This window comes from Lissotriton vulgaris, chromosome 12, assembly GCF_964263255.1.
Source record: "Lissotriton vulgaris chromosome 12, aLisVul1.2, whole genome shotgun sequence".
Lineage (NCBI taxonomy): Eukaryota > Metazoa > Chordata > Amphibia > Caudata > Salamandridae > Lissotriton > Lissotriton vulgaris.
Genome location: NC_141700.1, coordinates 446,455,933 through 446,479,356, shown reverse-complemented (window position 1 = coordinate 446,479,356; position 23,424 = coordinate 446,455,933). Strand labels below are relative to the sequence as shown.

General features: G+C 29.9%; 13 non-coding genes across 13 annotated transcripts; all 13 read left to right on the top strand.

The window, feature by feature from the left end:
* The first annotated feature begins 1,453 nt into the window (after positions 1–1,453).
* TRNAT-AGU (transfer RNA threonine (anticodon AGU)) lies at positions 1,454–1,527 on the top strand. The gene has a single exon. It is a non-coding gene; the product is annotated as a tRNA-Thr (tRNA).
* A 3,494-nt stretch (positions 1,528–5,021) lies between these two features.
* TRNAT-CGU (transfer RNA threonine (anticodon CGU)) lies at positions 5,022–5,094 on the top strand. Its single transcript has one exon. It is a non-coding gene; the product is annotated as a tRNA-Thr (tRNA).
* A 1,965-nt stretch (positions 5,095–7,059) lies between these two features.
* On the top strand, positions 7,060–7,133 carry TRNAT-AGU (transfer RNA threonine (anticodon AGU)). The gene has a single exon. It is a non-coding gene; the product is annotated as a tRNA-Thr (tRNA).
* Positions 7,134–11,142: 4,009 nt separating this feature from the next.
* TRNAT-CGU (transfer RNA threonine (anticodon CGU)) lies at positions 11,143–11,215 on the top strand. Its single transcript has one exon. It is a non-coding gene; the product is annotated as a tRNA-Thr (tRNA).
* A 945-nt stretch (positions 11,216–12,160) lies between these two features.
* Positions 12,161–12,233, top strand: TRNAT-CGU (transfer RNA threonine (anticodon CGU)). The gene has a single exon. It is a non-coding gene; the product is annotated as a tRNA-Thr (tRNA).
* A 434-nt stretch (positions 12,234–12,667) lies between these two features.
* TRNAT-AGU (transfer RNA threonine (anticodon AGU)) lies at positions 12,668–12,741 on the top strand. The gene has a single exon. It is a non-coding gene; the product is annotated as a tRNA-Thr (tRNA).
* A 437-nt stretch (positions 12,742–13,178) lies between these two features.
* On the top strand, positions 13,179–13,251 carry TRNAT-CGU (transfer RNA threonine (anticodon CGU)). The gene has a single exon. It is a non-coding gene; the product is annotated as a tRNA-Thr (tRNA).
* A 948-nt stretch (positions 13,252–14,199) lies between these two features.
* On the top strand, positions 14,200–14,272 carry TRNAT-CGU (transfer RNA threonine (anticodon CGU)). The gene has a single exon. It is a non-coding gene; the product is annotated as a tRNA-Thr (tRNA).
* A 938-nt stretch (positions 14,273–15,210) lies between these two features.
* TRNAT-CGU (transfer RNA threonine (anticodon CGU)) lies at positions 15,211–15,283 on the top strand. The gene has a single exon. It is a non-coding gene; the product is annotated as a tRNA-Thr (tRNA).
* Positions 15,284–17,242: 1,959 nt separating this feature from the next.
* On the top strand, positions 17,243–17,315 carry TRNAT-CGU (transfer RNA threonine (anticodon CGU)). Its single transcript has one exon. It is a non-coding gene; the product is annotated as a tRNA-Thr (tRNA).
* Positions 17,316–18,766: 1,451 nt separating this feature from the next.
* On the top strand, positions 18,767–18,840 carry TRNAT-AGU (transfer RNA threonine (anticodon AGU)). The gene has a single exon. It is a non-coding gene; the product is annotated as a tRNA-Thr (tRNA).
* A 2,473-nt stretch (positions 18,841–21,313) lies between these two features.
* TRNAT-CGU (transfer RNA threonine (anticodon CGU)) lies at positions 21,314–21,386 on the top strand. Its single transcript has one exon. It is a non-coding gene; the product is annotated as a tRNA-Thr (tRNA).
* A 1,965-nt stretch (positions 21,387–23,351) lies between these two features.
* Positions 23,352–23,424, top strand: TRNAT-CGU (transfer RNA threonine (anticodon CGU)). Its single transcript has one exon. It is a non-coding gene; the product is annotated as a tRNA-Thr (tRNA).

Sequence of the window (23,424 nt, the reverse complement as noted above, 5' to 3'; positions counted from 1 at the left end):
CTTTTCTCATTGTTATATAACAAATCATTTTCATCAGGTCTTATTCCAATACAATTAAAATATAAAAGTCTGATTCATCTTACTGTTGAAAAGATCATCTTAAACCTTATAAAAACCCAAGTATTTTCAAGATTATAGAATGAATATTGTTATTGCAAAATGAAAAAAACTACATATCTATGAGAAAGACGTAGATGAAATTACTACCTATATTTGAGCAATAATAATACCTTCATGAAAAAAATTGTAAAGAATTCAAGAAATGAAATTAGGTTTTATAAGAGTACATGTTTAATAAAACATATTAATCCTTGCGTAGTGATTGAGTATCTTTTCATGTTTAAGATTACAATACATATATAGAAGAATTCATAGCAGAAAACACATTTTCATCATCAACAATAAATTATTTATGCATTTTTTACTATTAACGTTGGTGCTGTGGCTTGGTGGTTAAAGCGCCTGTCTCGTAAACAGGAAATCCTGAGTTAAAATCTCAGCAGCACCTAACTGTTTTCTCAATGCTTTCCGAATAATTTTCATCAAACAAGTGTTGAATACAATTTAAGAATAAACATCTGGTTCTATGAACTTTAGAATAAGTTATCTTAAAAATTAAATAAAATGCTTGGTATTGTGAAGATTTTTGTAGGAATGCATTGACTGAAATAGGGAAAAGAAAATGACAAAGAACAAGATAGAGGTGAATGATCATTCTATTGTTGAATTCAACTTATCCATTCTTTAGCAAGGTATATTTTAAAATGATATGAATAGGGTAAACTTCAAATTATAGATGTGTTTTTGAATAAGTGAAGAGTCTTCATTCATCTTAAGTGTTTGAGTAGAGGAGTGTGTGAACTTAGAAAAGAATATAAAAAAGTGAAAAAGTAATATTCTCTTGAACACCATAAAGAAAAGTATTTCAAAATTAAGAATCAAGTGGGTGCTGTGGCTTAGCTGGTTGAAGCGCCTGTCTAGTAAACAGGAAATCCTGAGTTCAAATCTCAGCAGCACCTAACTGTTTTCTCCATGCTTCCCGAATAATTTTCATCAAACAAGTGTTGAATACAATTTAAGAATAAACATCTGGTTCTATGAACTTTAGAATACGTTATCTTAAAAATTAAATAAAATAATTGGTATTGTGAAGATTTTTGTAGGAATGCATTGACTGAAATAGGGAAAAGAAAATGACAAAGAACAAGATAGAGGTGAATGATCACTCTATTGTTGAATTCAACTAATCCATTCTTCAGCAAGATATATTTTAAAATGATATGAATAGGGTAAACTTCAAATTAGAGAGGTGTTTTTGAATAAATGAAGAGTCTTCATTCATCTTAAGTGTTTGAGTAGAGAAGTGTGTGAACTTAGAATGAATATGAAAGTGAAAAAGCAATATTCTCTTAAACACCATAAAGAAAAGTGTTTCAAAATTAAGAATCAAGTGGGTGCTGTGGCTTAGCTGGTTAAAGCTCCTGTCTAGTAAACAGGAGATCCTGAGTTCAACTCTCAGCAGCGCCTTGCTTTTCTCATTGTTATATAACAAATCATTTTCATCAGGTCTTATTCCAATACAATTAAAATATAAAAGTCTGATTCATCTTACTGTTGAAAAGATCATCTTAAACCTTATAAAAACCCAGGTATTTTCAAGATTATAGAATGAATATTGTTATTGCAAAATGAAAAAAACTACATATCTATGAGAAAGACGTAGATGAAATTACTACCTATATTTGAGCAATAATAATACCTTCATGAAAAAAATTGTAAAGAATTCAAGAAATGAAATTAGGTTTTATAAGAGTACCTGTTTAATAAAACATATTAATCCTTGCGTAGTGATTGAGTATCTTTTCATGTTTAAGATTACAATACATATAAAGAAGAATTCATAGCAGAAAACACATTTTCATCATCAACAATAAATTATTTATGCATTTTTTACTATTAACGTTGCTGCTGTGGCTTGGTGGTTAAAGCGCCTGTCTCGTAAACAGGAAATCCTGAGTTAAAATCTCAGCAGCACCTAACTGTTTTCTCAATGCTTTCCGAATAATTTTCATCAAACAAGTGTTGAATACAATTTAAGAATAAACATCTGGTTCTATGAACTTTAGAATAAGTTATCTTAAAAATTAAATAAAATGCTTGGAATTGTGAAGATTTTTGTAGGAATGCATTGACTGAAATAGGGAAAAGAAAATGACAAAGAACAAGATAGAGGTGAATGATCACTCTATTGTTGAATTCAACTTATCCATTCTTTAGCAAGGTATATTTTAAAATGATATGAATAGGGTAAACTTCAAATTAGAGAGGTGTTTTTGAATAAGTGAAGAGTCTTCATTCATCTTAAGTGTTTGAGTAGAGAAGTGTGTGAACTTAGAAAAGAATATAAAAATGTGAAAAAGTAATATTCTCTTTAACACCATAAAGAAAAGTATTTCAAAATTAAGAATCAAGTGGGTGCTGTGGCTTAGCTGGTTGAAGTGCCTGTCTAGTAAACAGGAGATCCTGAGTTCAACTCTCAGCAGCGCCTTGCTTTTCTCATTGTTATATAACAAATCATTTTCATTAGGTCTTATTCTGATACAATTAAAATATAAAAGTCTGATTCATCTTACTGTTGAAAAGATCATCTTAAACCTTATAAAAACCCAAGTATTTTCAAGATTATAGAATGAATATTGTTATTGGAAAATGAAAAAAACTACATATCTATGAGAAAGACGTAGATGAAATTTCTACCTAGATTTGAGCAATATTAATACCTTCATGAAAAAAATTGTAAAGAATTCAAGAAATGAAATTGGGTTTTATAAGAGTACCTGTTTATTAAAACATATTAATCCTTGCGTAGTGATTGAGTATCTTTTCGTGTTTAAGATTACAATACATATAAAGAAGAATTTATAGCAGAAAACACATTTTCATCATCAACAATAAATTATTTATGCATTTCTTACTATTAAAGTTGATGCTGTGGCTTAGTGGTTAAAGCGCCTGTCTCGTAAACAGGAAATCCTGAGTTAAAATCTCAGCAGCACCTAACTGTTTTCTCCATGCTTTCCGAATAATTTTCATCAAACAAGTGTTGATTACAATTTAAGAATAAACATCTGGTTCTATGAACTTTAGAATAAGTTATCTTAAAAATTAAATAAAATGCTTGGTATTGTGAAGATTTTTTGTAGGAATGCATTGACTGAAATAGGGAAAAGAAAATGACAAAGAACAAGATAGAGGTGAATGATCACTCTATTATTGAATTCAACTAATCCATTCTTTAGCAAGGTATATTTTAAAATGATATGAATAGGGTAAACTTCAAATTAGAGAGGTGTTTTTAAATAAGTGAAGAGTTTTCATTCATCTTGTGTTTGAGTAGAGAAGTGTGTGAACTTAGAAAAGAATATGAAAGGGAAAAAGCAATATTCTCTTGAACACCACAAAGAAAAGTGTTTCAAAATTAAGAATCAAGTGGGTGCTGTGGCTTAGCTGGTTAAAGCGCCTGTCTAGTAAACGGGAGATTCTGAGTTCAACTCCCAGCAGCGCCTTGCTTTTCTCATTGTTATATAACAAATCATTTTCATTAGGTCTTATTCCGATACAATTAAAATATAAAAGTCTGATTCATCTTACTGTTGAAAAGATCATCTTAAACCTTATAAAAACCCAAGTATTTTCAAGATTTTAGAATGAACACTGTTATTGCAAAATGAAAAAAACTACATATCTATGAGAAAGACGTTGATGAAATTTCTACCTAGATTTGAGCAATATTAATACCTTCATGAAAAAAAATTGTAAAGAATTCAAGAAATGAAATTGGGTTTTATAAGAGTACCTGTTTATTAAAACTTATTAATCCTTGCGTAGTGATTGAGTATCTTTTCGTGTTTAAGATTACAATACATATAAAGAAGAATTTATAGCAGAAAACACATTTTCATCATCAACAATAAATGATTTATGCATTTTTTACCATTACTGTTGGTGCTGTGGCTTAGTGGTTAAAGCTCCTGTCTCGTAACCAGGAAATCCTGAGTTCAAACCTCAGTAGCACTAAACTGTTTTCTCCATGCTTTCCAAATAATTTTCATCAAACAAGTGTTGAATACAATTTAAGAATAAACTTCTGGTTCTATGAACTTTAGAATAAGTTATCTTAAAAATTAAATAACATGCTTGGTATTGTGAAGATTTTTGTAGGAATGAATTGACAGAAATAGGGAAGGAAAATGACAAAGAACAAGATATAGGTGAATGATCACTCTATTGTTGAATTCAACTAATCCATTCTTCAGCAAGGTATATTTTAAAATGATACGAATAGGGTAAACTTCAAATTAGAGAGGTGTTTTTGAATAAGTGAAGAGTCTTCATTCATCTTAAGTGTTTGAGTGGAGAAGTGTGTGAACTTAGAAAAGAATATGAAAGTGAAAAAGCAATATTCTCTTGAACACCATAAAGAAAAGTGTTTCAAAATTAAGAATCAAGTGGTTGCTGTGGCTTAGCTGGTTAAAGCGCCTGTGTAGTAAACAGGAGATCCTGAGTTCAACTCTCTGCAGTGCCTTGCTTTTCTCATTGTTATATAACAAATCATTTTCATTAGGTCTTATTCCGATACAATTAAAATATAAAAGTCTGATTCATATTACTGTTGAACAGATCATCTTAAACCTTATAAAAACCCAAGTATTTTCAAGATTTTAGAATGAATACTGTTAATGCAAAATGAAAAAAATACATATCTATGAGAAAGACGTAGATGAAATTTCTACCTAGATTGGAGCAATAGTAATACCTTTATGAAAAAAAATTGTAAAGAATTCAAGAAATGAAATTGAGTTTTATAAGAGTACCTGTTTATTAAAACATATTAATCCTTGAGTAGTGATTGAGTATCTTTTCGTGTTTAGGATTACAATACATATAAAGAAGAATGTATTGCAGAAAACACATTTTCATCATCAACAATAAATGATTTATGCATTTTTACTATTACCGTTGGTGCTGTGGCTTAGTGGTTAAAGCTCCTGTCTCGTAAACAGGAAATCCTGAGTTCAAATCTCAGCAGCACCTAACTGTTTTCTCCATGCTTTCCAAATAATTTTCATCAAACAAGTGTTGAATACAATTTAAGAATAAACATCTGGTTCTATGAACTTTAGAATAAGTTATCTTAAAAATTAAATAAAATGCTTGGTATTGTGAAGATTTTTGTAGGAATGCATTGACTGAAATAGGGAAAAGAAAATGACAAAGAACAAGATAGAGGTGAATGATCATTCTATTGTTGAATTCAACTTATCCATTCTTTAGCAAGGTATATTTTAAAATGAAATGAATAGGGTAAACTTCAAATTAGAGAGGTGTTTTTGAATAAGTGAAGAGTCTTCATTCATCTTAAGTGTTTGAGTAGAGGAGTGTGTGAACTTAGAAAAGAATATAAAAAAGTGAAAAAGTAATATTCTCTTGAACACCATAAAGAAAAGTATTTCAAAATTAAGAATCAAGTGGGTGCTGTGGCTTAGCTGGTTGAAGCGCCTGTCTAGTAAACAGGAAATCCTGAGTTCAAATCTCAGCAGCACCTAACTGTTTTCTCCATGCTTTCCGAATAATTTTCATCATACACATGTTGAATACAATTTAAGAATAAACATCTGGTTCTATGAACTTTAGAATAAGTTATCTTAAAAAATAAATAAAATGATTGGTATTGTGAAGATTTTTGTAGGAATGCATTGACTGAAATAGGGAAAAGAAAATGACAAAGAACAAGATAGAGGTGAATGATCACTCTATTGTTGAATTCAACTAATCCATTCTTAAGCAAGATATATTTTAAAATGATATGAATAGGGTAAACTTCAAATTAGAGAGGTGTTTTTGAATAAATGAAGAGTCTTCATTCATCTTAAGTGTTTGAGTAGAGAAGTGTGTGAACTTAGAAAAGAATATGAAAGTGAAAAAGCAATATTCTCTTAAACACCATAAAGAAAAGTGTTTCTAAATTAAGAATCAAGTGGGTGCTGTGGCTTAGCTGGTTAAAGCTCCTATCTAGTAAACAGGAGATCCTGAGTTCAACTCTCAGCAGCGCCTTGCTTTTCTCATTGTTATATAACAAATCATTTTCATCAGGTCTTATTCCAATACAATTAAAATATAAAAGTCTGATTCATCTTACTGTTGAAAAGATCATCTTAAACCTTATAAAAACCCAGGTATTTTCAAGATTATAGAATGAATATTGTTATTGCAAAATGAAAAAAACTACATATCTATGAGAAAGACGTAGATGAAATTACTACCTATATTTGAGCAATAATAATACCTTCATGAAAAAAATTGTAAAGAATTCAAGAAATGAAATTAGGTTTTATAAGAGTACCTGTTTAATAAAACATATTAATCCTTGCGTAGTGATTGAGTATCTTTTCATGTTTAAGATTACAATACATATAAAGAAGAATTCATAGCAGAAAACACATTTTCATCATCAACAATAAATTATTTATGCATTTTTTACTATTAACGTTGGTGCTGTGGCTTGGTGGTTAAAGCGCCTGTCTCGTAAACAGGAAATCCTGAGTTAAAATCTCAGCAGCACCTAACTGTTTTCTCAATGCTTTCCGAATAATTTTCATCATACACATGTTGAATACAATTTAAGAATAAACATCTGGTTCTATGAACTTTAGAATAAGTTATCTTAAAAATTAAATAAAATGATTGGTATTGTGAAGATTTTTGTAGGAATGCATTGACTGAAATAGGGAAAAGAAAATGACAAAGAACAGGATAGAGGTGAATGATCACTCTATTGTTGAATTCAACTAATCCATTCTTCAGCAAGATATATTTTAAAATGATATGAATAGGGTAAACTTCAAATTAGAGAGGTGTTTTTGAATAAATGAAGAGTCTTCATTCATCTTAAGTGTTTGAGTAGAGAAGTGTGTGAACTTAGAAAAGAATATGAAAGTGAAAAAGCAATATTCTCTTAAACACCATAAAGAAAAGTGTTTTGAAATTAAGAATCAAGTGGGTGCTGTGGCTTAGCTGGTTAAAGCGCCTGTCTAGTAAACAGGAGATCCTGAGTTCAACTCTCAGCAGCGCCTTGCTTTTCTCATTGTTATATAACAAATCATTTTCATCAGGTCTTATTCCAATACAATTAAAATATAAAAGTCTGATTCATCTTACTGTTGAAAAGATCATCTTAAACCTTATAAAAACCCAAGTATTTTCAAGATTATAGAATGAATATTGTTATTGCAAAATGAAAAAAACTACATATCTATGAGAAAGACGTAGATGAAATTACTACCTATATTTGAGCAATAATAATACCTTCATGAAAAAAATTGTAAAGAATTCAAGAAATGAAATTAGGTTTTATAAGAGTACCTGTTTAATAAAACATATTAATCCTTGCGTAGTGATTGAGTATCTTTTCATGTTTAAGATTACAATACATATATAGAAGAATTCATAGCAGAAAACACATTTTCATCATCAACAATAAATTTTTAATCCATTTTTTACTATTAACGTTGGTGCTGTGGCTTGGTGGTTAAAGCGCCTGTCTCGTAAACAGGAAATCCTGAGTTAAAATCTCAGCAGCACCTAACTGTTTTCTCAATGCTTTCCGAATAATTTTCATCAAACAAGTGTTGAATACAATTTAAGAATAAACATCTGGTTCTATGAACTTTAGAATAAGTTATCTTAAAAATTAAATAAAATGCTTGGTATTGTGAAGATTTTTGTAGGAATGCATTGACTGAAATAGGGAAAAGAAAATGACAAAGAACAAGATAGAGGTGAATGATCACTCTATTGTTGAATTCAACTAATCCATTCTTCAGCAAGATATATTTTAAAATGATATGAATAGGGTAAACTTCAAATTAGAGAGGTGTTTTTGAATAAATGAAGAGTCTTCATTCATCTTAAGTGTTTGAGTAGAGAAGTGTGTGAACTTAGAAAAGAATATGAAAGTGAAAAAGCAATATTCTCTTAAACACCATAAAGAAAAGTGTTTCTAAATTAAGAATCAAGTGGGTGCTGTGGCTTAGCTGGTTTAAGCTCCTATCTAGTAAACAGGAGATCCTGAGTTCAACTCTCAGCAGCGCCTTGCTTTTCTCATTGTTATATAACAAATCATTTTCATCAGGTCTTATTCCAATACAATTAAAATATAAAAGTCTGATTCATCTTACTGTTGAAAAGATCATCTTAAACCTTATAAAAACCCAGGTATTTTCAAGATTATAGAATGAATATTGTTATTGCAAAATGAAAAAAACTACATATCTATGAGAAAGACGTAGATGAAATTACTACCTATATTTGAGCAATAATAATACCTTCATGAAAAAAATTGTAAAGAATTCAAGAAATGAAATTAGGTTTTATAAGAGTACCTGTTTAATAAAACATATTAATCCTTGCGTAGTGATTGAGTATCTTTTCATGTTTAAGATTACAATACATATAAAGAAGAATTCATAGCAGAAAACACATTTTCATCATCAACAATAAATTATTTATGCATTTTTTACTATTAACGTTGGTGCTGTGGCTTGGTGGTTAAAGCGCCTGTCTCGTAAACAGGAAATCCTGAGTTAAAATCTCAGCAGCACCTAACTGTTTTCTCAATGCTTTCCGAATAATTTTCATCATACACATGTTGAATACAATTTAAGAATAAACATCTGGTTCTATGAACTTTAGAATAAGTTATCTTAAAAATTAAATAAAATGATTGGTATTGTGAAGATTTTTGTAGGAATGCATTGACTGAAATAGGGAAAAGAAAATGACAAAGAACAAGATAGAGGTGAATGATCATTCTATTGTTGAATTCAACTTATCCATTCTTTAGCAAGGTATATTTTAAAATGATATGAATAGGGTAAACTTCAAATTATAGATGTGTTTTTGAATAAGTGAAGAGTCTTCATTCATCTTAAGTGTTTGAGTAGAGGAGTGTGTGAACTTAGAAAAGAATATAAAAAAGTGAAAAAGTAATATTCTCTTGAACACCATAAAGAAAAGTATTTCAAAATTAAGAATCAAGTGGGTGCTGTGGCTTAGCTGGTTGAAGCGCCTGTCTAGTAAACAGGAAATCCTGAGTTCAAATCTCAGCAGCACCTAACTGTTTTCTCCATGCTTTCCGAATAATTTTCATCATACACATGTTGAATACAATTTAAGAATAAACATCTGGTTCTATGAACTTTAGAATAAGTTATCTTAAAAAAATAAATAAAATGATTGGTATTGTGAAGATTTTTGTAGGAATGCATTGACTGAAATAGGGAAAAGAAAATGACAAAGAACAAGATAGAGGTGAATGATCACTCTATTGTTGAATTCAACTAATCCATTCTTCAGCAAGATATATTTTAAAATGATATGAATAGGGTAAACTTCAAATTAGAGAGGTGTTTTTGAATAAATGAAGAGTCTTCATTCATCTTAAGTGTTTGAGTAGAGAAGTGTGTGAACTTAGAAAAGAATGTGAAAGTGAAAAAGCAATATTCTCTTAAACACCATAAAGAAAAGTGTTTCAAAATTAAGAATCAAGTGGGTGCTGTGGCTTAGCTGGTTAAAGCTCCTATCTAGTAAACAGGAGATCCTGAGTTCAACTCTCAGCAGCGCCTTGCTTTTCTCATTGTTATATAACAAATCATTTTCATCAGGTCTTATTCCAATACAATTAAAATATAAAAGTCTGATTCATCTTACTGTTGAAAAGATCATCTTAAACCTTATAAAAACCCAGGTATTTTCAAGATTATAGAATGAATATTGTTATTGCAAAATGAAAAAAACTACATATCTATGAGAAAGACGTAGATGAAATTACTACCTATATTTGAGCAATAATAATACCTTCATGAAAAAAATTGTAAAGAATTCAAGAAATGAAATTAGGTTTTATAAGAGTACCTGTTTAATAAAACATATTAATCCTTGCGTAGTGATTGAGTATCTTTTCATGTTTAAGATTACAATACATATAAAGAAGAATTCATAGCAGAAAACACATTTTCATCATCAACAATAAATTATTTATGCATTTTTTACTATTAACGTTGGTGCTGTGGCTTGGTGGTTAAAGCGCCTGTCTCGTAAACAGGAAATCCTGAGTTAAAATCTCAGCAGCACCTAACTGTTTTCTCAATGCTTTCCAAATAATTTTCATCAAACAAGTGTTGAATACAATTTAAGAATAAACATCTGGTTCTATGAACTTTAGAATAAGTTATCTTAAAAATTAAATAAAATGCTTGGTATTGTGAAGATTTTTGTAGGAATGCATTGACTGAAATAGGGAAAAGAAAATGACAAAGAACAAGATAGAGGTGAATGATCACTCTATTGTTGAATTCAACTTATCCATTCTTTAGCAAGGTATATTTTAAAATGATATGAATAGGGTAAACTTCAAATTAGAGAGGTGTTTTTGAATAAGTGAAGAGTCTTCATTCATCTTAAGTGTTTGAGTAGAGGAGTGTGTGAACTTAGAAAAGAATATAAAAAAGTGAAAAAGTAATATTCTCTTGAACACCATAAAGAAAAGTATTTCAAAATTAAGAATCAAGTGGGTGCTGTGGCTTAGCTGGTTGAAGTGCCTGTCTAGTAAACAGGAGATCCTGAGTTCAACTCTCAGCAGCGCCTTGCTTTTCTCATTGTTATATAACAAATCATTTTGATTAGGTCTTATTCTGATACAATTAAAATATAAAAGTCTGATTCATCTTACTGTTGAAAAGATCATCTTAAACCTTATAAAAACCCAAGTATTTTCAAGATTATAGAATGAATATTGTTATTGCAAAATGAAAAAAACTACATATCTATGAGAAAGACGTAGATGAAATTTCTACCTAGATTGGAGCAATAGTAATACCTTTATGAAAAAAAATTGTAAAGAATTCAAGAAATGAAATTGAGTTTTATAAGAGTACCTGTTTATTAAAACATATTAATCCTTGAGTAGTGATTGAGTATCTTTTTGTGTTTAGGATTACAATACATATAAAGAAGAATGTATTGCAGAAAACACATTTTCATCATCAACAATAAATGATTTATGCATTTTTTACTATTACCGTTGGTGCTGTGGCTTAGTGGTTAAAGCTCCTGTCTCGTAAACAGGAAATCCTGAGTTCAAATCTCAGCAGCACCTAACTGTTTTCTCCATGCTTTCCAAATAATTTTCATCAAACAAGTGTTGAATACAATTTAAGAATAAACTTCTGGTTCTATGAACTTTAGAATAAGTTATCTTAAAAATTAAATAACATGCTTGGTATTGTGAAGATTTTTGTAGGAATGAATTGACAGAAATAGGGAAGGAAAATAACAAAGAACAAGATATAGGTGAATGATCACTCTATTGTTGAATTCAACTAATCCATTTTTCAGCAAGGTATATTTTAAAATGATATGAATAGGGTAAACTTCAAATTAGAGAGGTGTTTTTGAATAAGTGAAGAGCCTTCATTCATCTTAAGTGTTTGAGTGGAGAAGTGTGTGAAATTAGAAAAGAATATGAACGTGAAAAAGCAATATTCTCTTGAACACCATAAAGAAAAGTGTTTCAAAATTAAGAATCAAGTGGTTGCTGTGGCTTAGCTGGTTAAAGCGCCTGTGTAGTAAACAGGAGATCCTGAGTTCAACTCTCTGCAGCGCCTTGCTTTTCTCATTGTTATATAACAAATCATTTTCATTAGGTCTTATTCCGATACAATTAAAATATAAAAGTCTGATTCATATTACTGTTGAACAGATCATCTTAAACCTTATAAAAACCCAAGTATTTTCAAGATTTTAGAATGAATACTGTTAATGCAAAATGAAAAAAATACATATCTATGAGAAAGACGTAGATGAAATTTCTACCTAGATTGGAGCAATAGTAATACCTTTATGAAAAAAAATTGTAAAGAATTCAAGAAATGAAATTGAGTTTTATAAGAGTACCTGTTTATTAAAACATATTAATCCTTGAGTAGTGATTGAGTATCTTTTCATGTTTAAGATTACAATACATATAAAGAAGAATGTATTGCAGAAAACACATTTTCATCATCAACAATAAATGATTTATGCATTTTTTACTATTACCGTTGGTGCTGTGGCTTAGTGGTTAAAGCTCCTGTCTCGTAAACAGGAAATCCTGAGTTCAAATCTCAGCAGCACCTAACTGTTTTCTCCATGCTTTCCAAATAATTTTCATCAAACAAGTGTTGAATACAATTTAAGAATAAACATCTGGTTCTATGAACTTTAGAATAAGTTATCTTAAAAATTAAATAACATGCTTGGTATTGTGAAGATTTTTGTAGGAATGAATTGACAGAAATAGGGAAAGAAAATGACAAAGAACAAGATAGAGGTGAATGATCACTCTATTGTTGAATTCAACTAATCCATTCTTCAGCAAGGTATATTTTAAAATGATATGAATAGGGTAAACTTCAAATTAGAGAGGTGTTTTTGAATAAGTGAAGAGCCTTCATTCATCTTAAGTGTTTGAGTAGAGAAGTGTGTGAACTTAGAAAAGAATATGAAAGTGAAAAAGCAATATTCTCTGGAACACCATAAAGAAAAGTGTTTCAAAATTAAGAATCAAGTGGGTGCTGTGGCTTAGCTGGTTAAAGCGCCTGTCTAGTAAACAGGAGATCCTGAGTTCAACTCTCAGCAGTGCCTTGCTTTTCTCATTGTTATATAACAAATCATTTTCATTAGGGCTTATTCCGATACAATTAAAATATAAAAGTCTGATTCATCTTACTGTTGAAAAGATCATCTTAAACCTTATAAAAACCCAAGTATTTTCAAGATTATAGAATGAATACTGTTATTGCAAAATGAAAAAAATACATATCTATGAGAAAGACGTAGACGAAATTTCTACCTAGATTTGTGCAATATTAATACCTTCATGAAAAAAAATTGTAAAGAATTCAAGAAATGAAATTGGGTTTTATAAGAGTACCTGTTTATTAAAACATATTAGTCCTTGCGTAGTGATTGAGTATCTTTTCGTGTTTAAGATTACAATACATATAAAGAAGAATTTATAGCAGAAAACACATTTTCATCATCAACAATAAATTATTTATGCATTTTTTATCATTAACATTGGTGCTGTGGCTTAGTGGTTAAAGCGCCTGTCTCGTAAACAGGATATCCTGAGTTCAAATCTCAGCAGCACCTAGATGTTTTCTCCATGCTTTCTGAATAATTTTCATCAAACAAGTGTTGAATACAATTTAAGAATAAACATCTGGTTCTATGAACTTTAGAATAAGTTATCTTAAAAATTAAATAAAATGCTTGGTATTGTGAAGATTTTTGTAGGAATGCATTGACTGAAATAGGGAAAAGAAATTGACAAAGAACAAGATAGAGGTGAATGATCACTATATAGTTGAATTCAACTAATCCATTCTTTAGCAAGGTATATTTTAAAATGATATGAATAGGGTAAACTTCAAATTAGAGAGGTGTTTTTGAATAAGTAAAGAGTCTTCATACATCTTAAGTGTTTGAGTAGAGAAGTGTGTGAACTTAGAAAAGAATATGAAAGTGAAAAAGCAATATTCTCTTGAACACCATAAAGAAAAGTGTTTCAAAATTAAGAATCAAGTGGGTGCTGTGGCTTAGCTGGTTAAGGTGCCTGTCTAGTAAAAAGGAGATCCTGAGATCAACTCCCAGCAGCGCCTTGCTTTTCTCATTGTTATATAACAAATCATTTTCATTTGGTCTTATTCCGATACAATTAAAATATAAAAGTCTGATTCATATTACTGTTGAACAGATCATCTTAAACCTTATAAAAACCCAAGTATTTTCAAGATTATAGAATGAATACTGTTATTGCAAAATGAAAAAAATACATATCTATGAGAAAGAAGTAGATGAAATTTCTACCTAGATTTGAGCAATATTAATACCTTCATGAAAAAAACAATTGTAAAGAATTCAAGAAATGAAATTAGGTTTTATAAGAGTACCTGTTTATTAAAACATATTAATCCTTGGGTAGTGATTGAGTATCTTTTTGTGTTTAAGATTACAATACAGATAAAGAAGAATTGATAGCAGAAAACACATTTTCATCATCAACAATAAATGATTTATGCATTTTTTACTATTACTGTTGGTGCTGTGGCTTAGTGGTTAAAGCTCCTGTCTCGTAAACAGGAAATCCTGAGTTCAAATCTCAGCAGCACTTAACTGTTTTCTCCATGCTTTCCAAATAATTTTCATCAAACAATACAATTTAAGAATAAACATCTGGTTCTATGAACTTTAGAATAAGGTATCTTAAAAATTAAATACCATGCTTGGTATTGTGAAGATTTTTGTAGGAATGAATTGACAGAAATAGGGAAAGAAAATGACAAAGAACAAGATAGAGGTGAATGATCACTCTATTGTTGAATTCAACTAATCCATTCTTCAGCAAGGTATATTTTAAAATGATATGAATAGGGTAAACTTCAAATTAGAGAGGTGTTTTTGAATAAGTGAAGAGTCTTCATTCATCTTAAGTGTTTGAGTGGAGAAGTGTGTGAACTTAGAAAAGAATATGAAAGTGAAAAAGCAATATTCTCTTGAACACCATAAAGAAAAGTGTTTCAAAATTAAGAACCAAGTGGGTGCTGTGGCTAAGCTGGTTAAAGCGCCTTTCTAGTAAACAGGAGATCCTGAGTTCAACTCTCAGCAGCGCCTTGCTTTTCTCATTGTTATATAACAAATCATTTTCATTAGGGCTTATTCCGATACAATTAAAATATAAAAGTCTGATTCATCTTACTGTTGAAAAGATCATCTTAAACCTTATAAAAACCCACGTATTTTCAAGATTATAGAATGAATACTGTTATTGCAAAATGAAAAAAACTACATATCTATGAGAAAGACGTAGATGAAATTTCTACCTAGATTTGAGCAATATTAATACCTTCATGAAAAAAAATTGTAAAGAATTCAAGAAATGAAATTGGGTTTTATAAGAGTACCTGTTTATTAAAACATATTAGTCCTTGCGTAGTGATTGAGTATCTTTTCGTGTTTAAGATTACAATACATATAAAGAAGAATTTATAGCAGAAAACACATTTTCATCATCAACAATAAAATATTTATGCATTTTTTATTATTAACATTGGTGCTGTGGCTTAGTGGTTAAAGCGCCTGTCTCGTAAACAGGATATCCTGAGTTCAAATCTCAGCAGCACCTAGATGTTTTCTCCATGCTTTCTGAATAATTTTCATCAAACAAGTGTTGAATACAATTTAAGAATAAACATCTGGTTCTATGAACTTTAGAATAAGTTATCTTAAAAATTAAATAAAATGCTTGGTATTGTGAAGATTTTTGTAGGAATGCATTGACTGAAATAGGGAAAAGAAATTGACAAAGAACAAGATAGAGGTGAATGATCACTATATAGTTGAATTCAACTAATCCATTCTTTAGCAAGGTATATTTTAAAATGATATGAATAGGGTAAACTTCAAATTAGAGAGGTGTTTTTGAATAAGTGAAGAGTCTTCATACATCTTAAGTGTTTGAGTAGAGAAGTGTGTGAACTTAGAAAAGAATATGAAAGTGAAAAAGCAATATTCTCTTGAACACCATAAAGAAAAGTGTTTCAAAATTAAGAATCAAGTGGGTGCTGTGGCTTAGCTGGTTAAGGTGCCTGTCTAGTAAAAAGAAGATCCTGAGATCAACTCCCAGCAGCGCCTTGCTTTTCTCATTGTTATATAACAAATCATTTTCATTAGGTCTTATTCCGATACAATTAAAATATAAAAGTCTGATTCATATTACTGTTGAACAGATCATCTTAAACCTTATAAAAACCCAAGTATTTTCAAGATTATAGAATGAATACTGTTATTGCAAAATGAAAAAAATACATATCTATGAGAAAGAAGTAGATGAAATTTCTACCTAGATTTGAGCAATATTAATACCTTCATGAAAAAAAAATTGTAAAGAATTCAAGAAATGAAATTAGGTTTTATAGGAGTACCTGTTTATTAAAACATATTAATCCTTGGGTAGTGATTGAGTATCTTTTTGTGTTTAAGATTACAATACATATAAAGAAGAATTTATAGCAGAAAACACATTTTCATCATCAACAATAAATGATTTATACATTTTTTACTATTACTGTTGGTGCTGTGGCTTAGTGGTTAAAGCTCCTGTCTCGTAAACAGGAAATTCTGAGTTCAAATCTCAGCAGCACTTAACTGTTTTCTCCATGCTTTCCAAATAATTTTCATCAAACAATACAATTTAAGAATAAACATCTGGTTCTATGAACTTTAGAATAAGTTATCTTAAAAATTGAATAAAATGCTTGGTATTGTGAAGATTTTTGTAGGAATGCATTGACTGAAATAGGGAAAAGAAATTGACAAAGAACAAGATAGAGGTGAATGATCACTATATAGTTGAATTCAACTAATCCATTCTTTAGCAAGGTATATTTTAAAATGATATGAATAGGGTAAACTTCAAATTAGAGAGGTGTTTTTGAATAAGTGAAGAGTCTTCATTCATCTTAAGTGTTTGAGTAGAGGAGTGTGTGAACTTAGAAAAGAATATGAAAGTGAAAAAGTAATATTCTCTTGAACACCATAAAGAAAAGTGTTTCAAAATTAAGAATCAAGTGGGTGCTGTGGCTTAGCTGGTTGAAGCGCCTGTCTAGTAAACAGGAGATCCTGAGTTCAACTCTCAGCAGCGCCTTGCTTTTCTCATTGTTATATAACAAATCATTTTCATTAGTTCTTATTCCGATGCAATTAAAATATAAAAGTCTGATTCATATTACTGTTGAACAGATCATCTTAAACTTTATAAAAACCCAAGTATTTTCAAGATTTTAGAACGAATACTGTTATTGCAAAATGAAAAAAATACATATCTATGAGAAAGACGTAGATGAAATTTCTACCTAGATTGGAGCAATAGTAATACCTTTATGAAAAAAAATTGTAAAGAATTCAAGAAATGAAATTGAGTTTTTTTAAGAGTACCTGTTTATTAAAACATATTAATCCTTGCGTAGTGAGTGAGTATCTTTTCGTTCTTAAGATTACAATACATATAAAGAAGAATTTATAGCAGAAAACACATTTTCATCATCAACAATAAATGATTTTTGCATTTTTTACTATTACCGTTGGTGCTGTGGCTTAGTGGTTAAAGCTCCTGTCTCGTAAACAGGAAATCCTGAGTTCAAATCTCAGCAGCACCTAACTGTTTTCTCCATGCTTTCCAAATAATTTTCATCAAACAAGTGTTGAATACAATTTAAGAATAAACATCTGGTTCTATGAACTTTAGAATATGTTATCTTAAAAATTAAATAACATGCTTGGCATTGTGAAGATTTTTGTAGGAATGCATTGACTGAAATAGGGAAAAGAAAATGACAAAGAACAAGATAGAGGTGAATGATCACTCTATTGTTGAATTCAACTAATCCATTCTTCAGCAAGGTATAGTTTAAAATGATATGAATAGGGTAAACTTCAAATTAGAGAGGTGTTTTTGAATAAATGAAGAGTCTTCATTCATCTTAAGTGTTTGAGTAGAGAAGTGTGTGAACTTAGAAAAGAATATGAACGTGAAAAAGCAATATTCTCTTGAACACCATAAAGAAAAGTGTTTCAAAATTAAGAATCAAGTGTGTGCTGTGGCTTAGCTGGTTAAAGCGCCTGTGTAGTAAACAGGAGATCCTGAGTTCAACTCTCTGCAGCGCCTTGCTTTTCTCATTGTTATATAACAAATCATTTTCATTAGGTCTTATTCCAAAACAATTAAAATATAAAAGTCTGATTCATCTTACTGTTAAAAAGATCATCTTAAACCTTATAAAAACCCAAGTATTTTCAAGATTATAGAATGAATACTGTTATTGCAAAATGAAAAAAATACATATCTATGAGAAAGACGTAGATGAAGTTTCTACCTAGATTTGAGCAATAGTAATACCTTCATGAAAAAATTTGTAAAGAATTCACGAAATGAAATTGGGTTTTATAAGAGTACCTGTTTATTAAAACATATTAGTCCTTGCGTAGTGATTGAGTATCTTTTCGTGTTTAAGATTACAATACATATAAAGAAGAATTTATAGCAGAAAACACATTTTCATCATCAACAATAAATTATTTATGTATTTTTTACCATTAACGTGTGTGCTGTGGCTAGTGGTTAAGCGCCTGTCTCGTAAATAAGATATCCTGAGTTCAAATCTCAGCAGCACCTAGATGTTTTCTCCATGCTTTCCGAATAATTTTCATCAAACAAGTGTTGAATACAATTTAAGAATAAACATCTGGTTCTATGAACTTTAGAATAAGTTATCTTAAAAATTAAACAAAATGCTTGGTATTGTGAAGATTTTTGTAGGAATGCATTGACTGAAATAGGGAAAAGAAAATGACAAAGAACAAGATACAGGTGAATGATCACTCTATTGTTGAATTCAACTAATCCATTCTTCAGCAAGGTATATTTTAAAATGATATGAATAGGGTAAACTTCAAATTAGAGAGGTGTTTTTGAATAAGTGAAGAGCCTTCATTCATCTTAAGTGTTTGAGTAGAGACGTGTGTGAACTTAGAAAAGAATATGAAAGTGAAAAAGCAATATTCTCTGGAACACCATAAAGAAAAGTGTTTCAAAATTAAGAATCAAGTGGGTGCTGTGGCTTAGCTGGTTAAAGCGCCTGTCTAGTAAGCAGGAGATCCTGAGTTCAACTCTCAGCAGTGCCTTGCTTTTCTCATTGTTATATAACAAATCATATTCATTAGGTCTTATTCCGATACAATTAAAATATAAAAGTCTGATTCATATTACTGTTGAACAGATCATCTTAAACCTTATAAAAACCCAAGTATTTTCAAGATTTTAGAATGAATACTGTTATTGCAAAATGAAAAAAATACACATCTATGAGAAAGACGTAGATGAAATTTCTACCTAGATTGGAGCAATAGTAATACCTTTATGAAAAAAAATTGTAAAGAATTCAAGAAATGAAATTGAGTTTTATAAGAGTACCTGTTTATTAAAACATATTAATCCTTGCGTAGTGATTGAGTATCTTTTCGTGTTTAAGATTACAATACATATAAAGAAGAATTTATAGCAGAAAACACATTTTCATCATCAAAAATAAATGATTTTTGCATTATTTATTATTACCGTTGGTGCTCTGGCTTAGTGGTTAAAGCTCTTATCTCGTAAACGGGAAATCCTGAGTTCAAATCTCAGCAGCACCTAACTGTTTTCTCCATGCTTTCCAAATAATTTTCATCAAACGAGTGTTGAACACAATTTAAGAATAAACATCTGGTTCTATGAACTTTAGAATAAGTTATCTTAAAAATTAAATAACATGCTTGGTATTGTGAAGATTTTTGTAGGAATGAATTGACAGAAATAGGGAAGGAAAATGACAAAGAACAAGATATAGGTGAATGATCACTCTATTGTTGAATTCAACTAATCCATTTTTCAGCAAGGTATATTTTAAAATGATATGAATAGGGTAAACTTCAAATTAGAGAGGTGTTTTTGAATAAATGAAGAGTCTTCATTCATCTTAAGTGTTTGAGTAGAGAAGTGTGTGAACTTAGAAAAGAATATGAAAGTGAAAAAGCAATATTCTCTTAAACACCATAAAGAAAAGTGTTTCAAAATTAAGAATCAAGTGGATGCTGTGGCTTAGCTGGTTAAAGCGCCTGTCTAGTAAACAGGAGATCCTGAGTTCAACTCTCAGCAGCGCCTTGCTTTTCTCATTGTTATATAACAAATCATTTTCATCAGGTCTTATTCCAATACAATTAAAATATAAAAGTCTGATTCATCTTACTGTTGAAAAGATCATCTTAAACCTTATAAAAACCCAGGTATTTTCAAGATTATAGATTGAATATTGTTATTGCAAAACGAAAAAAACTACATATCTATGAGAAAGACGTAGATGAAATTTCTACCTAGATTGGAGCAATAGTAATACCTTTATGAAAAAAAATTGTGAAGAATTCAAGAAATGAAATTGAGTTTTTTAAGAGTACCTGTTTATTAAAACATATTAATCCTTGCGTAGTGAGTGAGTATCTTTTCGTGCTTAAGATTACAATACATATAAAGAAGAATTTATAGCAGAAAACACATTTTCATCATCAACAATAAATGATTTTTGCATTTTTTACTATTACCGTTGGTGCTGTGGCTTAGTGGTTAAAGCTCCTTTCTCGTAAACAGGAAATCCTGAGTTCAAATCTCAGCAGCACCTAACTGTTTTCTCCATGCTTTCCAAATAATTTTCATCTAACAAGTGTTGAATACAATTTAAGAATAAACATCTGGTTCTATGAACTTTAGAATAAGGTATCTTAAAAATTAAATACCATGCTTGGTATTGTGAAGATTTTTGTAGGAATGAATTGACTGAAATAGGGAAAGAAAATGACAAAGAACAAGATAGAGGTGAATGATCACTCTATTGTTGAATTCAACTAATCCATTCTTCAGCAAGGTATATTTTAAAATGATATGAATAGGGTAAACTTCAAATTAGAGAGGTGTTTTTGAATAAGTGAAGAGTCTTCATTCATCTTAAGTGTTTGAGTGGAGAAGTGTGTGAACTTAGAAAAGAATATGAAAGTGAAAAAGCAATATTCTCTTGAACACCATAAAGAAAAGTGTTTCAAAATTAAGAATCAAGTGGGTGCTGTGGCTTAGCTGGTTGAAGCGCCTGCCTAGTAAACGGGAGATCCTGAGTTAAACTCTCAGCAGTGCCTTGCTTTGCTCATTGTTATATAACAAATCATTTTCATTAGGTCTTATTCCGATGCAATTAAAATATAAAAGTCTGATTCATATTACTGTTGAACAGATCATCTTAAACTTTATAAAAACCCAAGTATTTTCAAGATTTTAGAATGAATACTGTTATTGCAAAATGAAAAAAATACATATCTATGAGAAAGACGTAGATGAAATTTCTACCTAGATTGGAGCAATAGTAATACCTTTATGAAAAAAATTGTAAAGAATTCAAGAAATGAAATTGAGTTTTTTAAGAGTACCTGTTTATTAAAACATATTAATCCTTGCGTAGTGAGTGAGTATCTTTTCGTGCTTAAGATTACAATACATATAAAGAAGAACTTATAGCAGAAAACACATTTTCATCATCAACAATAAATGATTTTTGCATTTTTTACTGTTACCGTTGGTGCTGTGGCTTAGTGGTTAAAGCTCCTGTCTCGTAAACAGGAAATCCTGAGTTCAAATCTCAGCAGCACCTAACTGTTTTCTCCATGCTTTCCAAATAATTTTCATCAAACAAGTGTTGAATACAATTTAAGAATAAACATCTGGTTCAATGAACTTTAGAATATGTTATCTTAAAAATTAAATAACATGCTTGGCATTGTGAAGATTTTTGTAGGAATGCATTGACTGAAATAGGGAAAAGAAAATGACAAAGAACAAGATAGAGGTGAATGATCACTCTATTGTTGAATTCAACTAATCCATTCTTCAGCAAGGTATAGTTTAAAATGATATGAATAGGGTAAACTTCAAATTAGAGAGGTGTTTTTGAATAAATGAAGAGTCTTCATTCATCTTAAGTGTTTGAGTAGAGAAGTGTGTGAACTTAGAAAAGAATATGAACGTGAAAAAGCAATATTCTCTTGAACACCATAAAGAAAAGTGTTTCAAAATCAAGAATCAAGTGGGTGCTGTGGCTTAGCTGGTTAAAGCGCCTGTGTAGTAAACAGGAGATCCTGAGTTCAACTCTCTGCAGCGCCTTGCTTTTCTCATTGTTATATAACAAATCATTTTCATTAGGTCTTATTCCGATACAATTAAAATATAAAAGTCTGATTCATCTTACTGTTAAAAAGATCATCTTAAACCTTATAAAAACCCAAGTATTTTCAAGATTATAGAATGAATACTGTTATTGCAAAATGAAAAAAATACATATCTATGAGAAAGACGTAGATGAAGTTTCTACCTAGATTTGAGCAATATTAATACCTTCATGAAAAAAAATTATAAAAAATTCAAGAAATGAAATTGGGTTTTATAAGAGTACCTGTTTATTAAAACATATTAATCCTTGCGTAGTGATTGAGTATCTTTTCGTGTTTAAGATTACAATACATATAAAGAAGAATTTATAGCAGAAAACACATTTTCATCATCAACAATAAATTATTTATGCATTTTTTACTATTAACGTTGGTGCTGTGGCTTGGTGGTTAAAGCGCCTGTCTCGTAAACAGGAAATCCTGAGTTAAAATCTCAGCAGCACCTAACTGTTTGCTCCATGCTTTCCGAATAATTTTCATCAAACAAGTGTTGAATACATTTTAAGAATAAACATCTGGTTCTATGAACTTTAGAATAAGTTATCTTAAAAATTAAATAAAATGCTTGGTATTGTGAAGATTTTTGTAGGAATGCATTGACTGAAATAGGGAAAAGAAAATGACAAAGAACAAGATAGAGGTGAATGATCACTCTATTGTTGAATTCAACTTATCCATTCTGTAGCAAGGTATATTTTAAAATGATATGAATATGGTAAACTTCAAATTAGAGAGGTGATTTTGAATAAGTGAAGAGTCTTCATTCATCTTAAGTGTTTGAGTAGAGGAGTGTGTGAACTTAGAAAAGAATATGAAAGTGAAAAAGTAATATTCTCTTGAACACCATAAAGAAAAGTGTTTCAAAATTAAGAATCAAGTGGGTGCTGTGGCTTAGCTGGTTGAAGCGCCTGTCTAGTAAACAGGAGATCCTGAGTTCAACTCTCAGCAGCGCCTTGCTTTTCTCATTGTTATATAACAAATCATTTTCATTAGGTCTTATTCCGATGCAATTAAAATATAAAAGTCTGATTCATATTACTGTTGAACAGATCATCTTAAACTTTATAAAAACCCAAGTATTTTCAAGATTTTAGAATGAATACTGTTATTGCAAAATGAAAAAAATACATATCTATGAGAAAGACGTAGATGAAATTTCTACCTAGATTGGAGCAATAGTAATACCTTTATGAAAAAAAATTGTAAAGAATTCAAGAAATGAAATTGAGTTTTTTAAGAGTACCTGTTTATTAAAACATATTAATCCTTGCGTAGTGAGTGAGTATCTTTTCGTGCTTAAGATTACAATACATATAAAGAAGAATTTATAGCAGAAAACACATTTTCATCATCAACAATAAATGATTTTTGCATTTTTTACTATTACCGTTGGTGCTGTGGCTTAGTGGTTAAAGCTCCTGTCTCGTAAACAGGAAATCCTGAGTTCAAATCTCAGCAGCACCT